The 6,641-nt window shown below is 40.6% G+C and overlaps 1 protein-coding gene across 1 annotated transcript in view; it reads left to right on the plus strand.

Annotated features, from left to right (window-relative positions):
• Positions 1-6,641, plus strand: part of LOC122814324 (zinc-binding protein A33-like) — a 1,202,255-nt gene that overhangs the window by 357,360 nt on the left and 838,254 nt on the right. The gene's annotated exons all lie outside the window — the stretch shown is intronic.

The raw sequence follows: 6,641 nt of genomic DNA on the forward strand, positions 1-6,641 counted from the left end.
TACAGACTTAACACATTAACTCACTCTAAGGGGAATTTACTTGTTCATTCTATTATATCATGGTCACACTCTGTTCAGAATAGTACCAGCAAATGTTTATTGTCTGTCCTCTGCTTGGTCTTTGTTTAGTAGTCTGCTGTTGGCAGTTTTAGAACACCAGAGTCAAGAATAGCCTCCACTACCCCTCTGCATTGTAGGTTCCCTCCCCTTCCTTCTGTAATGAATGAGTTACACCCTACTCTACCTAGAAGCCTGTGCTCTCATAATTGCTATTTCTAGCTATTTCATTTGTCAATATCACTCTTTTCTGTATAGACAGTTCTTTATTGGTTTGCTTCTTCCCTTCTATTCTATGTCTTGAAGACTTACTGATAACTACTTACTCCATTACTATCATGCCTTTTACCCTCATTGTTTTTATTCAACAGCTTTAAATACTAAATAGTCTAAGATTTATGTTTTACATTTTCACTAGTAAGCACCCTATGTTACTTAAAAGCAAACTCCAGCTGTGCCAATTTCATTGACTGTTTTTAGTAATGCACTAGTCCTAAGGGGATGGAATTTGATCCTTCAAATTGGTTATTTTTATATCATTACTGTTTCAGTCCTCTACCCCCCAAATCTCACCCACCCCATCTCCTCTACAATTATAATTCCACTAATCCCTCTTTTTCCACTTCCTTCCCTCTCAGCTTCCCTTCCCATCTCAGCTATTCAGCCGCTATCACCACTACCTCACCAAAACTCCTCCTTCACTCATCACAATACACACCTGTTTCACCATCCTATACTTTAATACATTTAACTCATAATGTGATGATTGAAGGAGGAGTTTGGGTTTTACATTTTCACTAGTAAGCACCCTTAGTTACATAAAAGCAAACTCCAGCTGTGTCATTTCCGTTGACTGTTTTAGCAATGTACCGGTTCTAAGGGGCTGCAACTCGATCCTTTATATTTGTTATTTTTTGTCCCATTACTGTTCCATTCCCCTGTCCCATCTCCTCTACATATACATCTTGCTATAGTTGCTGAGAAGAACAAGGGTCAATCATCCTATTATAATTCCACTATTTCCTCTTCTTCCTGAATCAAATACCCACCCCTTCCCATCTCAGCTATCCAATCACTATCACCACTACCTCACCAAAACTCCTCTTTCACTCATCACAATACACACCTGTTTCACCATCCAATACTTTTAACTCCAGCTTTACTTAGACTCTAACTTTATCAACAGACTAGCTTTTTCTCTCACTTTCAAAATATCTTTCATCATCCGTCTCCTATCATATTACTTGTAATCTCTCCTTCCTGATGTACTACAGCAAATAAGACTTAGGGGGGAATTCAATAAAGCTTACATGGTCATTTTTACTGTGTGTCTGTCGTAGCATTATACAGACATGGGGGCGAAGAGTTTTAGATTCAATAAACTCCCTGTTGTGGAGTGCACTCATGTGCCACTCACATACAAACAATGAAACTTTTGTGGCATGCAAATTAAAGCATAAGTAGCTGAATGTTATGGTAATGAAGCAAAAGAACATGGTGGAGCAATTCAATAACCTGTAAAGTAACTGTGTAGACTCCATGTTCATGTTGGCTGTGTACTCAAAAAAATTTCTGAATACAGCAACTGAAAGAAGCCTACATGGATGCAAGAGCAAGTACAACATATGGAATTTGTACAGAACTGTCCATAACATGTAACACCACACATATTATGAGCTAAATACACAGGATAGATGCTAGAAAATCAGAGTAGTAATAAAAAGTCCTTTTTAAGTGCCGTAACATAAATGCAGCTTTGTTCCCTCACCCCCAAAAGAGGAATATACTCATAAGTAATGCAGGCTGCTAAAATGATTAAACCTCATGACACAGACTATTATACTGTAATGTAAGCATATGCAGTATGCAGATAATGGCTTACAGTCCTGTGTGCAGATATATAGGAAAAGTATTCCCCCCTTGTGTTTACAGCACTTGGCTTTTGTGGAGTTTCCTGCCTACACAGTTATTAACCCTTTAGTTTCCAGGCTGTCAATATGGTGAAGATGCAAATGAGGTCCACACTCAGTAGATGTGTTGAATCTCTCTAAAGAATAACCGTGTATGGATGTTCAATTCATGTAAGTACTTCCACAGTCTTTGTTTTCACTAGATGTCAACAGTGAATGCTGATATCAGGGGTGTGTGTCAGGTTACATTTGCAGAGGTGAACATGTAGGGCTGGGAAGGGTGAAAGTGCATGTAAGCAGTGACAATTCCAAAGTTCTGTTTCATTCTCATTGTTTGTTATTAAACTATGTGCTCTCTTTCTGGTTTAATTTTTTTCCCCTTTGGCATATTTTGCATAATGTAGTGCTTAGCGCAACCACAAGAAACAGAGGAATGAATGGCAAGTTTCTCTCTGTTTGTCGTATAACTATTCATGTGGCAGCACATGTAAGTATAGGGTTGGAGTATAGATGGTCCTGGGTTCAACTACAGGGTGTGCAACCTCCTCTTCACTTGCTATGCTCCATGTTTGCAGAATATCATGAGAATGAAGGAAAGAAATTTAAATTTTGCCTATGCTTTCCATTTTATGCAGAGGTCCACAGAGGTATGCATAGCACCCTAAAGAGCATTTAGCAATGATCATTTAGCAGGTGTGTTCAAAAGGTGCTAATTACAGCATAAGCAGGTAAAATGTATGTTAATCAACCAACCCATCATGGTAGAGCTATTCAGCAGTGTATAAGGCATCTACATAGTGTCTGTTTTTTCCTCAATACTTCAATATCATTGGAGTACAGACAAGGACATTTTAACTGACACCATGCTAGGGGCTGCTGCAGCTGTTCTACATCTGTACATGCTACAGGCTGAAGCCAGTGCTGCTGATGACAGCAGGCCTAGGCTGAGAGGAGAAGAATGTTCCAGCCCAGGGTAACTTTTCATGTGGTACATGAGCTGGAGATTGTAGAGAGCTACAGGGTAGACAGGGACACATTACAAGAACTCTGTGAGCTTTGCTGCCCTCAAGTCAGAGCCAGAGCCAACCAGGGGGAACCCATTCCAGTGGAAGCTAAGGTATGTGTAGCCCTTCGAATATTATGTACAGATACTTTTCAAAAACCAACTGGGGACATGATGGGTGTGTCACAGGCATCATCATCCAGGATCCTTCACCAATTCCTGGATGCTGTGCTCATAAATGCCAGTGAGCACATATATTTTCCCCTTAGTTCTGAAGACAGGGCCAGCAATTGCAACTGTTTTCCCATGCAGCACACTATCCTGAAGTACTGGGTGCTATAATTGCACTCAGGTACACATTAAGGCATCACCTGGTGAGCAGGATAGAACCTACATTAACTGCAAAGGATACCACTCCATCTGCTGCCAAGGCATGTGTAATGCCCAGGGAGAGTAACCATGACAGGTATCATGACTCCAATGTCTGAGACACATCACATCTGTACGAGATGTTTGCTAGGGCACATCCCATAGTTCCATTTAGTGGGGGATGCTACCTATGGCCTGGAACCCTGGCTGATGACACCCATCAGAAGTGCAGACACATCCACGGAAGAATGCTATAATGAGGCACATGCTCAGACTGGAAACATTATAGAGCATGTGTTTGGGCTGCTGAAGTCACGGTTCAGGTGCTTAGATATTATCTGGTGGAGCCCTGCAGTATAATCCATGCATATGTACACAAATATTCACAGTATGTTCTATGCCCCACAATCTGATCCTGTGGAAACAGCTGCAGCAGGATCAGCAAGGGGCACACATCCCCCACCATTGACTAGGTCACCACAGCCACAATCAGAGGAGGACACAGAAGAGGAACCACCAGTTGCTGTTCCTGTAGGCAAATTTAGCTGTGCTCAGTATGCCCTTGTCTGGCTAACAGACAATGCATAGCACATCCACTGGCCACCTAAGGACCTGATACCTTTCTCCTACTCACATGCATATAGTAAAATTGATGCCAGAAAATTCACACACCTCCCCATGTATTGGCTATGTACTGCCTGGATCCCACAGAGTTAGCCGTGAACTAATGGTGTGTCAACTGTTGCATTTTCAAGGTACGCCCTGAACCTAGAAGAGTTAATTCTTTAATAATAATATGGAGTAGCCTTGTATTTCTTAACTTGGTACACTAAGCAAGTAAATAGTGTGGATTGATATAGAAAGTACCTTAACATGTGTCCATTAGTAATTAGTAGGCCTCAAGGATGAAAGATTCACATAATCATATCTCAGAAGAATAGTGATATTCAGTGCATGGCCTCAGTTTAGCACTGTAATTTGTCCTGCTAAATCATTACACAGAGAAGGTATAAATTAATGATACACTTTGCAGTTTCTGACTTCTGTCATAACAGTAACTTAGCTTCCCCCCTCAAAAAAGGAGGAGTGTACCCTTGTTAAATGTACAAATCACATCTGAAGGTTTGATAGAAGTGTACATTCTTATGGAATCGGTTGTGTGAAGAATGACTTCAATTCTTTGCTGCAAAGATGTTTGTGTGGCAAAGAGGACTAAGGCACCCCTCTGTTTTCTGAAGCTGTATTGGTTTGAGGGCTCAAATCCTGACATAGGCAGAAATTTGTGATGTGTGCTATAATTTTGGTTGCAAATGCTTGCAAGTTTACCCTATTTAATTCACAAGTAATGTGTTTTCCCACCCAGGGGAGTTGGAAACAGAGTTAAACCCAGTCTTCAAGCAGCCACCATTTATATTGCCGACTGACTTGCAAGTTTCCCTATTTAAATCACAAGTAAAGTGTTTTCCCACCCAGGGGAGTTGGGAACAGCATTGAACCCAGTCTTCAAGCAGCCACCATTTATATTGCCAACTGACTTGCAAGTTTACCCTATTTAAACCACAAGTAATGTGTTTTCTCACCCAGGGGAGCTGGGAACAGCATTGAACCCAGTATTCAAGCAACCACCATTTATATTGCCGACTGACTTGCAAGTTTACCCTATTTAAACCACAAGTAATGTGTTTACTCACCCAGGGGAGTTGGGAACAGCGTTGAACCCAGTCTTCAAGCAGCCATCATTTATATTGCAGACTGACTTGCAAGTGTAGGTTCCCAGTTGCTACGTAATTAAACTTCTTTGTTTTTTAATTCCCGCAACTATAATTTTTGTAAACCAGTGGCACGCACACTCCTTGGGTCACTTTCTAGATCTACCCCCTCCCTTAGTAGTCCTCCCTGACACCCATAGCTTTTCCAGCCCCATTTCCTTGCTAGTGCAACTTCTGGACCACTTAATAGCCAACTGCCTTCTATGCCATATGTAACCACAAACATGATGGTAAACGGAGAAGAGAAGAAAAACTAGTAAAATACTGTATTCCCCGTCTGTACAGAGTCCAATAAAGGCAGTCCCACCAGCGTGACGATAAATCACAATATCAGTTTTAACTCTTCGGTCCAAAAGTACAAACTCCAAATTTATTCACGAACAACAAGTTTATTGGTAAAGTGCAGTGATTCGATTAAGCGCTTTCATTTCCAAACATACGGAAACTTCATCAGAATAACACTTTACACCATGACTGCCTTGCAGCTAACAGAGTACGATTCTAATAATCATTTTAAAATGTCAGACAATGCCATATGTCTTACAGGTGAGCATAGTGAAGAACCGCCAATCCTTCTAACCCAGCTCCTTTTACCAGTGTAAAACATTGTGTTGCAAGAGCTAACCAAAACAGCATAATATTACTTTTTTTTAACTAGCTACGCAGATCAACACCATTCAGGTATTTCTATTATCTGACACATACACCGTGGTTTTTACTAACCTGAGGCAAGGAAATTCCTGCTATTTTTTCACCATTTTTAGATTGTCTATTTGAGGGTATCACGTCCAGTATGTGTGTCTCTCTGAGACGCATATCTGACTTTTCCTGTAACTCCACCTACATAACTGTGCGGTATTTCCATTGGTTATCCCACTATATTCCCCTCCCACCACCCTATCCAGCCCTCACAGAGGTAACTAAAGACCCTGAGTGAGGATGGTGCCATTTTTAAATCCTTAGAACAGCATCCCAAGCCACATCCCTAGTATGCCCAAGGTGAAAGTGTGCATGCCACGTACGTTACTATTTTGTTAAAACTGGTTGAAGCTCTGTATTCTCTGATTTTACTGAAGGTTTATATTGTTTAGTTAGTGCTTGATGTTCCCAGATAGCAGTTTCTGCTCTACTTTGTGAACTTGTTAACTCTGCAAGAAATGCATGTGTTCCTGTACTTAATATATATCACTAGTGAGAGTGCTGTACTGATATACTCCAACTGCACTTTGCTTGTACATTGAAAGAATGCACAGATGTTTTTATTGTTCTTACATAACACATTCCAAACTTAATTGTCTCATTCTGTAGCTGTGACCTATCAGCTCCTGTTTTTGTTGCATTGTAAAAACAGTATCATACACTATATGCGTTTTCCAGCATTTAATAGTTACAAATACTGTTTTTCTCTTTTCTCTGTATATCTGTCTCAAAATAGTGGTGACTTTCTCAATAGCACGGCTCCGGTTGGCAGCAGTGGAATTATAGTTAGTTAAGCAGACACATCTGCTCTCCTAGAGAATAGACCTAATTGTA

The sequence above is a fragment of the Protopterus annectens genome, chromosome 10.part0 (genome assembly GCF_019279795.1).
Source record: "Protopterus annectens isolate FY-2018-M chromosome 10.part0, PAN1.0, whole genome shotgun sequence".
In the NCBI taxonomy this organism is placed as follows: Eukaryota; Metazoa; Chordata; order Ceratodontiformes; family Protopteridae; genus Protopterus; species Protopterus annectens.